The 10,000-nt window shown below is 45.3% G+C and overlaps 1 pseudogene; it reads right to left on the bottom strand.

Moving 5' to 3' along the window:
* Positions 1 to 6,659: 6,659 nt before the first annotated feature.
* Positions 6,660 to 10,000, bottom strand: part of LOC126566839 (large subunit ribosomal RNA) — a 7,162-nt pseudogene continuing 3,821 nt past the window's right edge.

The raw sequence follows: 10,000 nt of genomic DNA, 5'->3' as shown, positions 1-10,000 counted from the left end.
TTAGACGACCTTGGATTTTCGTCTCCTGCACCGCCATGCAACTTTGATGGTCGGGTAACTTTCACTATTTACTGTCGGAGATCACTTTTCATGATTAATAATGCATCCTGAGACCGTTTTACTCAAAGTTAGAGCAAAAAAATTTTTTGTCCAAAAATCTTCCGTCGGTCATACCGGTACCCATGTCCTATGACTTGTACCAAGTTGTGAAGGGTACATTTTGACAAAAATCCAAAAAAATCTTTAAAAAGTCGCTATTGCTTATTGCATTCAGCATCGTTAGACGACTCTTATATGCCTTGGATGACCACTGTCTGATGATTATTTTAGATTTTATGCCAAAATTTTGATTTCGTGTCTTACGTCCCTACATTAGACGACCTTGGATTTTCGTCTCCTGCACCGCCATGCAACTTTGATGGTCGGGTAACTTTCACTATTTACTGTCGGAGATCACTTTTCATGATTAATAATGCATCCTGAGACCGTTTTACTCAAAGTTAGAGCAAAAAAATTTTTTGTCCAAAAATCTTCCGTCGGTCATACCGGTACCCATGTCCTATGACTTGTACCAAGTTGTGAAGGGTACATTTTGACAAAAATCCAAAAAAATCATTAAAAAGTCGCTATTGCTTATTGCATTTCGCATCGTTAGACGACTCTAATATGCCTTGGATGACCACTGTCTGACGATTATTTTAGCTTTTATGCCAAAATTTTGATTTCGTGTCTTACGTCCCTACATTAGACGACCTTGGATTTTCGTCTCCTGCACCGCCATGCAACTTTGATGGTCGGGTAACTTTCGCTATTTACTGTCGGAGATCACTTTTCGTGGTTAGCTATGTATTCTGAGACAGTTTTACTCAAAGTTAGAGAAAAAAAATTTCTTCTCAATAAATCCCCCGAAACCAATGTCTTATACATTGAACCAGGTTATGAGGCGCACCTGTGTGTGAAGAGTTCTTCGTGTAGTTTATAGACATTTCAGGCACTTGGTATATATTTTTGGTTTCTTACCAACCAATTCGACTTGCCTTCAACTCTTGTTAGGTTTATAATATCAATACTCGAACTTATATGCATGTTCAGGGACATCATTTTAACTTTCGGTTTGTACCCAAGTCCCGAACTTAGAGATATTTTTGGTTTTGGACCAACCAATTCGACTTGCCTTCATCTCTTGTTAGGTTTATAATATCAATACTCGAACTTATATGCATGTTCAGGGACATCATTTTAACTTTTGGTTTGCGCACAAGTCCCGAACTTAGAGATATTTTTGGTTTCCGACCAACCAATTCGACTTGCCTTCATCTCTTGTTAGGTTTATAATATCAATACTCGAACTTATATGCATGTTCAGGGACATCATATTAACTTTCGGTTTGCGCACAAGTCCCGAACTTAGTGATATTTTTGGTTTCCGACCAACCAATTCGACTTGCTTTCATCTCTTGTTAGGTTTATAATATCAATACTCGAACTTATATGCATGTTCAGGGACATCATTTTAACTTTCGGTTTGAACCCAAGTCCCGAACTTAGAGATATTTTTGGTTTCTTAACAACCAATTCGACTTGCCTTCATCTCTTGTTAGGTTTATAATATCAATACTCGAACTTATATGCATGTTCAGGGACATCATTTTAACTTTCGGTTTGCACCCAAGTCCCGAACTTAGAGATATTTTTGGTTTCGGACCAACCAATTCGACTTGCCTTCATCTCTTGTTAGGTTTATAATATCAATACTCGAACTTATATGCATGTTCAGGGACATCATATTAACTTTCGGTTTGCACCCAAGTCCCGAACTTAGTGATATTTTTGGTTTCCGACCAACCAATTCGACTTGCTTTCATCTCTTGTTAGGTTTATAATATCAATACTCGAACTTATATGCATGTTCAGGGACATCATTTTAACTCGGTTTGCACCCAAGTCCCGAACTTAGTGATATTATTGGTTTTGGACCAACCAATTCGACTTGCCTTCATCTCTTGTTAGGTTTATAATATCAATACTCGAACTTATATGCATGTTCAGGGACATCATATTAACTTTCGGTTTGTACCCAAGTCCGGAACTTAGTGATATTTTTGGTTTTGGACCAACCAATTCGACTTGCCTTCATCTCTTGTTAGGTTTATTATATCAATACTCGAACTTATATGCATGTTCAGGGACATCATTTTAACTTTCGGTTTGCACCCAAGTCCCGAACTTAGAGATATTTGTGGTTTTGGACCAACCAATTCGACTTGCCTTCATCTCTTGTTAGGTTTATAATATCAATACTCGAACTTATATGCATGTTCAGGGACATCATTTTAACTTTCGGTTTGCACCCAAGTCCCGAACTTAGAGATATTTTTGGTTTCTTATCAACCAATTCGACTTGCCTTCATCTCTTGTTAGGTTTATAATATCAATACTCGAACTTATATGCATGTTCAGGGACATCATATTAACTTTCGGTTTGCACCCAAGTCCCGAACTTAGAGATATTTTTGGTTTCTTATCAACCAATTCGACTTGCCTTCATCTCTTGTTAGGTTTATAATATCAATACTCGAACTTATATGCATGTTCAGGGACATCATTTTAACATTCGGTTTGCGCACAAGTCCCGAACTTAGTGAAATTTTTGGTTTCCGACCAACCAATTCGACTTGCCTTCATCTCTTGTTAGGTTTATAATATCAATACTCGAACTTATATGCATGTTCAGGGACATCATATTAACTTTCGGTTTGCACCCAAGTCCCGAACTTAGTGATATTTTTGGTTTCCGACCAACCAATTCGACTTGCCTTCATCTCTTGTTAGGTTTATAATATCAATACTCGAACTTATATGCATGTTCAGGGACATCATTTTAACTTTCGGTTTGCACCCAAGTCCCGAACTTAGTGAAATTTTTGGTTTCGGACCAACCAATTCGACTTGCCTTCATCTCTTGTTAGGTTTAAAATATCAATACTCGAACTTATATGCATGTTCAGGGACATCATTTTAACTTTCGGTTTGTACCCAAGTCCCGAACTTAGTGATATTTTTGGTTTCTTACCAACCAATTCGACTTGCCTTCATCTCTTGTTAGGTTTATAATATCAATACTCGAACTTATATGCATGTTCAGGGACATCATTTTAACTTTTGTTTTGCGCACAAGTCCCGAACTTAGAGATATTTTTGGTTTCTTACTTACCAATTCGACTTGCCTTCATCTCTTGTTAGGTTTATAATATCAATACTCGAACTTATATGCATGTTCAGGGACATCATTTTAACTTTCGGTTTGTACCCAAGTCCCGAACTTAGAGATATTTTTGGTTTTGGACCAACCAATTCGACTTGCCTTCATCTCTTGTTAGGTTTATAATATCAATACTCGAACTTATATGCATGTTCAGGGACATCATTTTAACTTTCGGTTTGCGCACAAGTCCCGAACTTAGAGATATTTTTGGTTTCGGACCAACCAATTCGACTTGCCTTCATCTCTTGTTAGGTTTATAATATCAATACTCGAACTTATATGCATGTTCAGGGACATCATATTAACTTTCGGTTTGTACCCAAGTCCCGAACTTAGTGATATTTTTGGTTTCGGACCAACCAATTCGACTTGCCTTCATCTCTTGTTAGGTTTATAATATCAATACTCGAACTTATATGCATGTTCAGGGACATCATTTTAACTTTCGGTTTGCACCCAAGTCCCGAACTTAGAGATATTTTTGGTTTTGGACCAACCAATTCGACTTGCCTTCATCTCTTGTTAGGTTTATAATATCAATACTCGAACTTATATGCATGTTCAGGGACATCATTTTAACTTTCGGTTTGCGCACAAGTCCCGAACTTAGTGATATTTTTGGTTTCCGACCAACCAATTCGACTTGCTTTCATCTCTTGTTAGGTTTATAATATCAATACTCGAACTTATATGCATGTTCAGGGACATCATTTTAACTTTCGGTTTGTACCCAAGTCCCGAACTTAGTGATATTTTTGGTTTCTCACCAACCAATTCGACTTGCCTTCATCTCTTGTTAGGTTTATAATATCAATACTCGAACTTATATGCATGTTCAAGGACATCATTTTAACTTTCGGTTTGTACCCAAGTCACGAACTTAGTGATATTTTTGGTTTCGGACCAACCAATTCGACTTGCCTTCATCTCTTGTTAGGTTTATAATATCAATACTCGAACTTATATGCATGTTCAAGGACATCATTTTAACTTTCGGTTTGTACCCAAGTCACGAACTTAGAGATATTTTTGGTTTCTCACCAACCAAATCGACTTGCCTTCATCTCTTGTTAGGTTTATAATATCAATACTCGAACTTATATGCATGTTCAGGGACATCATTTTAACTTTCGGTTTGCACCCAAGTCCCGAACTTAGTGATATTTTTGGTTTCTTATCAACCAATTCGACTGCCTTCATCTCTTGTTAGGTTTATAATATCAATACTCGAACTTATATGCATGTTCAGGGACATCATTTTAACTTTCGGTTTGCACCCAAGTCCCGAACTTAGTGATATTTTTGGTTTCTCACCAACCAATTCGACTTGCCTTCATCTCTTGTTAGGTTTATAATATCAATACTCGAACTTATATGCATGTTCAGGGACATCATTTTAACTTTCGGTTTGCACCCAAGTCCCGAACTTAGTGATATTTTTGGTTTTGGACCAACCAATTCGACTTGCCTTCATCTCTTGTTAGGTTTATAATATCAATACTCGAACTTATATGCATGTTCAGGGACGTCATATTAACTTTTGGTTTGCACCCAAGTCCCGAACTTAGTGATATATTTGGTTTTGGACCAACCAATTCGACTTGCCTTCATCTCTTGTTAGGTTTATAATATCAATACTCGAACTTATATGCATGTTCAGGGACATCATTTTAACTTTCGGTTTGCACCCAAGTCCCGAACTTAGAGATATTTTTGGTTTCGGACCAACCAATTCGACTTGCCTTCATCTCTTGTTAGGTTTATAATATCAATACTCGAACTTATATGCATGTTCAGGGACATCATATTAACTTTCGGTTTGTACCCAAGTCCCGAACTTAGTGATATTTTTGGTTTCCAACAAACCAATTCGACTTGCCTTCATCTCTTGTTAGGTTTATAATATCAATACTCGAACTTATATGCATGTTCAGGGACATCATTTTAACTTTCGGTTTGTACCCAAGTCACGAACTTAGAGATATTTTTGGTTTCTCACCAACCAAATCGACTTGCCTTCATCTCTTGTTAGGTTTATAATATCAATACTCGAACTTATATGCATGTTCAGGGACATCATTTTAACTATCGGTTTGCACCCAAGTCCCGAACTTAGTGATATTTTTGGTTTTGGACCAACCAATTCGACTTGCCTTCATCTCTTGTTAGGTTTATAATATCAATACTCGAACTTATATGCATGTTCAGGGACATCATTTTAACTTTTGGTTTGCACCCAAGTCCCGAACTTAGTGATATTATTGGTTTCTTAACAACCAATTCGACTTGCCTTCATCTCTTGTTAGGTTTATAATATCAATACTCGAACTTATATGCATGTTCAGGGACATCATATTCACTTTCGGTTTGTACCCAAGTCCCGAACTTAGTGATATTTTTGGTTTCTTAACAACCAATTCGACTTGCCTTCATCTCTTGTTATGTTTATAATATCAATACTCGAACTTATATGCATGTTCAGGGACATCATATTCACTTTCGGTTTGTACCCAAGTCCCGAACTTAGTGAAATTTTTGGTTTTGGACCAACCAATTCGACTTGCCTTCATCTCTTGTTAGGTTTATAATATCAATACTCGAACTTATATGCATGTTCAGGGACATCATTTTAACTTCCGGTTTGCACCCAAGTCCCGAACTTAGAGATATTTTTGGTTTCGGACCAACCAAATCGACTTGCCTTCATCTCTTGTTAGGTTTATAATATCAATACTCGAACTTATATGCATGTTCAGGGACATCATTTTAACTTTCGGTTTGTACCCAAGTCCCAAACTTAGTGATATTTTTGGTTTCTCACCAACCAATTCGACTTGCCTTCATCTCTTGTTAGGTTATCAAAATTTTTAATGCAATTGCATGTATTTTGTGAGCTTATGGGTGAGGGATTTATGTACCGGACTTAGAGAAATTTTTGAAGTCCAAACATTCAATTTGGACTCCATACTCCATTGCTCCTCTAAGAGGTACCTAGTACCCCGTAGCGAAGCAACCGTCACGTTTGAACTTTCCACTAGGAGGTGCAGCCATCACTCGACATGTTAATCATTATCACCCCATACTACTCTCTATATCCGGATACGGCGCTAACCCGATTGCTTGCCCCGACAGCAATCGACCCACTCGTAAGCGGGTTACCCGTAGGTAAGTCAACGATGCGTATTGCCCCCTTCAAGCAAACCGATCATCACTCCGTGGAGGAGTAATGACGGACCCGTACCGGTATCAACTGCATATGATCAACATTCTTATGAACCCACACACTCTTCGCTTATATGCTCAGTAACATTTCAATTCTCTCTCTGTCTTTCGTTTTCCAACTCATTCATCGTGCATACTGAACACACCCGGAAAGGTGCGACAGTACACACGAATACACCACCAAGCATGGGTCGCCTGAGAGGATCGATGCGAACGCATCTCTACAACTCGCAGCTCCCAGCCTGAAGTCCCGTCGTTTGCGGGCGGTCGGTAGGCATCGAAACTAGTCAAGTCCACGGTCGGCGAGGTCAGCTGCCACCAGTGTTCCCTATGGTCAGGTACTAACACGTGCGGTGCGACCCTGCGCGATGCGGCCAAGTCTAGAAGCGGGGATGAGGCGCCAGGCTGCGAGGCAGCGCCAGCGTATCTCGGAGGGTTGTTAGGCCCGCTAGCTTACGATTGCCTATGGGGGTTTGAAGCGCTATCAGCTCGGATTGGTTACGACCTTAGAGGCGTTCAGGCATAATCCAGCGGACGTAGCGTCATACCAAAGTCCGGTCGAACTAGTATTGAGCCAGTGGTCCGTACCTGTGGTTCCTCTCGTACTGCACAGGAATTCCGTTAAGATAGCACAAATGCACACACCAGTAGGGTAAAACTAACCTGTCTCACGACGGTCTAAACCCAGCTCACGTTCCCTTGAAAGGGTGAACAATCCTACGCTTTGGGAATTTCGCTTCACAATGATAGGAAGAGCCGACATCGAAGGATCAAAAAGTCACGTCGCTATGAACGCTTGGCGACCACAAGCCAGTTATCCCTGTTGCACTCCAGACGGCCGGATTCCCGGAGCGAGCCGTGAGCCAGGAGGGGATGGTCGCCGCCATGTTCGATGCATGCGACGACACGATGGAGCGCGTCACCGTGTCACATCGTGACCCCCATCGCGACCTCTTCTGGTGGACCCCGGAGATTCTGCGTCTTCGGGAGGAGTGTGCGGCTGTGCACGAGAGAATGCTTCGTACGACCGATCTGCAGGAGCGCAGTGCCGTGGCCGCACATCATCGGTCGGCGAGGAGAGCAGTGGAGAAGGCTGTCCGGGCCAGCAAGCGTGCACAGCTTGATGAGCTGATACAACAGGCGGAGACCAATGAGTTTGGGGCCGGTTACCGGGTGGTAATGTCTCGCCTTCGTGGCAGCTTTGTGCCACCGGAGACAGACCGTGCCGTACTGGAACAGATTGCCAACGATCTGTTTCCAACTCATCCGCCTGTTGTCTGGCCGGACTCCGAATTGCCGAGTGCGGACACCGAGGAGCAGAGGACATCGCTGACCCCTGTTACCGCGGACGAGCTGCTTAGCATCGTGGGATCAATGGCGAACAGGAAAGCGCCTGGATTGGACGGTATCCCCAATGCTGCGGTTAAGACGGCAATTAGGAAGTACCCGGAGGTTTTCGTCCGTTTGTATCAGGACTGCCTGGACCGGGGTGCGTTTCCAGCGCCCTGGAAGAGGCAGCGCTTGGTGCTGCTGCCAAAGCCTGGCAAACCTCCCGGGGAAAGCTCCTCCTACCGGCCGCTGTGCATGCTTGATGCACTCGGCAAGGTGTTGGAGCGCCTAATCCTTAACCGGCTGAACGAGTTCCTGGAGGAACCAGATGCGGAACGATTATCGGACGAACAGTACGGATTCCGGCGGGGCAGATCCACCATCAGTGCGATCCAGCGTGTTGTCGAAGCGGGCAGGAAGGCCATGTCCTTTCATCGTACCAATGCCCGAGACAAGCGCTGCCTGATGGTGGTTGCCCTGGACATCCGCAACGCGTTCAACTCCGCGCCTTGGCAGGCCATCGCCAGCGCGTTGAGGGACAAGGGGGTACCGTCGTCGCTGCAGAGGATGCTGAAAAGCTACTTCGAGGATCGGCGACTGGTTATCGACACCAGCGAGGGTCCCGTCGAGCGCAGCATCAGCGCGGGAGTTCCACAGGGTTCCATATTGGGACCCACGCTGTGGAACGTGCTGTACGACGGGGTCCTGGGTGTCCAGTTGCCTGAGGGGGCCGAGGTTATTGGCTACGCCGATGACCTTGTAGTCTTGGTCTCCGCAACGACACCCCAAGCCGCTTCCTCAACTGCTGAACGCGCCATCGCGGCGATCACGACCTGGCTGGACCGGAACCGTCTTTCGTTGGCTCCGGAGAAGACGGAAATGACGCTCATCTCCACCCTGAAGCGTCATCCGGTCGTCAGCATCAACATCGGGGAAGTGGTCGTGCAATCCCAGCGCTCCATCCGCTATCTTGGAGTTTGGTTGCACGACCACCTGTCATGGTTGCCGCACGTTCAGCAGGTTGCAGCGAAGGCCATGAGGGTTGCGGAAGCCATCACGCGCCTCATGCCGAACCACAGTGGCCCGAAATCGTCACGTGCCCGACTACTGGCGGCCGTTGCGGACTCCATCCTTCGCTACGGGGCCCCAGTATGGTCGGAGGGATTGCAGCTGCAACAGTGTCACAGACTGGTGCAGCGTGTGCAGAGAACGACGGCCATTCGGGTGTGTCGGGCTTTCCGGACGGTGAGGGGAGAGACGGCCGTGCTGCTGGCCGGTCTCATCCCGATATGCCTGCTGATCGAGGAGGACAGCAGGGTGCATCAACGTCTGCAGGATCCTGCGAACGAACACTCGAGAGCGAGTGTAAAGAGCATGGAGCGCGACCGTACCTACGGGCAGTGGCAGCAGCAGTGGGACGCGGATGCTGCTAGAGAGGACGCCAGTCGGTTCACTCGGTGGACGTATCGAGTGATACCTGACGTGAGGACATGGCAGTCACGGAAACACGGAGACGTGACGTTCCAGTTGGCGCAGGTTTTGTCCGGTCACGGTTTTTTCCGTGACTACCTGTGCCGGATGGGCTTCACGTCGTCCCCGGACTGCCCCAGATGTCCTGGCGTCGCTGAGACGGCGGAACACGCCGTTTTCAGCTGCCCCAGGTTCGCCACTGAACGCGGAAGGCTGCTCGAGGCGGGTAGTACGAGCGAGATCACCCCCGAAGGTCTCGTTGCCGCTCTGCTCGAGAGCCCGGAACGTTGGAGCAGCATCTGTGAGTTCGTCGCCGGCGTCACGGACGAGCTCCAGGATGGTTGGAACGCGGAAAGGGAGCTGTTGGCTGCGCAGGGCCAGCCGTCAGCCGCACACCTCCCTGACAACTCGGTGGCCGTCGCTCGTAACCAGCGCCGGAACGTTGCGAGGAACGCGGCACGGGCGAGAGCGAGGGAGTTACAGCGAGGTGGGCGGCCCCCATCACCACCTCCATCGCCGACAACAGCTGCGCGCCGGGCAGCCATTCGCGAGCGAGTCGCGAGATTCAGGGAGAGGCGAAGGACTGTGGCCTCCCTGGCATGGCTGTACGGCGAGGGCGCGGATTCGTCCAGCGACGAAGAGGACGATTCTCCGTCAGCAGCTCCAGAGCAGCATATCAGCAATCGACCAGGTGGCCTCTCTGCCGCTGAAGCA

Source organism: Anopheles maculipalpis (assembly GCF_943734695.1).
Source record: "Anopheles maculipalpis chromosome X unlocalized genomic scaffold, idAnoMacuDA_375_x X_unloc_4, whole genome shotgun sequence".
Classification (NCBI taxonomy): Eukaryota; Metazoa; Arthropoda; class Insecta; order Diptera; family Culicidae; genus Anopheles; species Anopheles maculipalpis.
The sequence above is the reverse complement of the archived record's forward strand: the minus strand, read 5'-3'. Positions and strand labels throughout refer to the sequence as shown.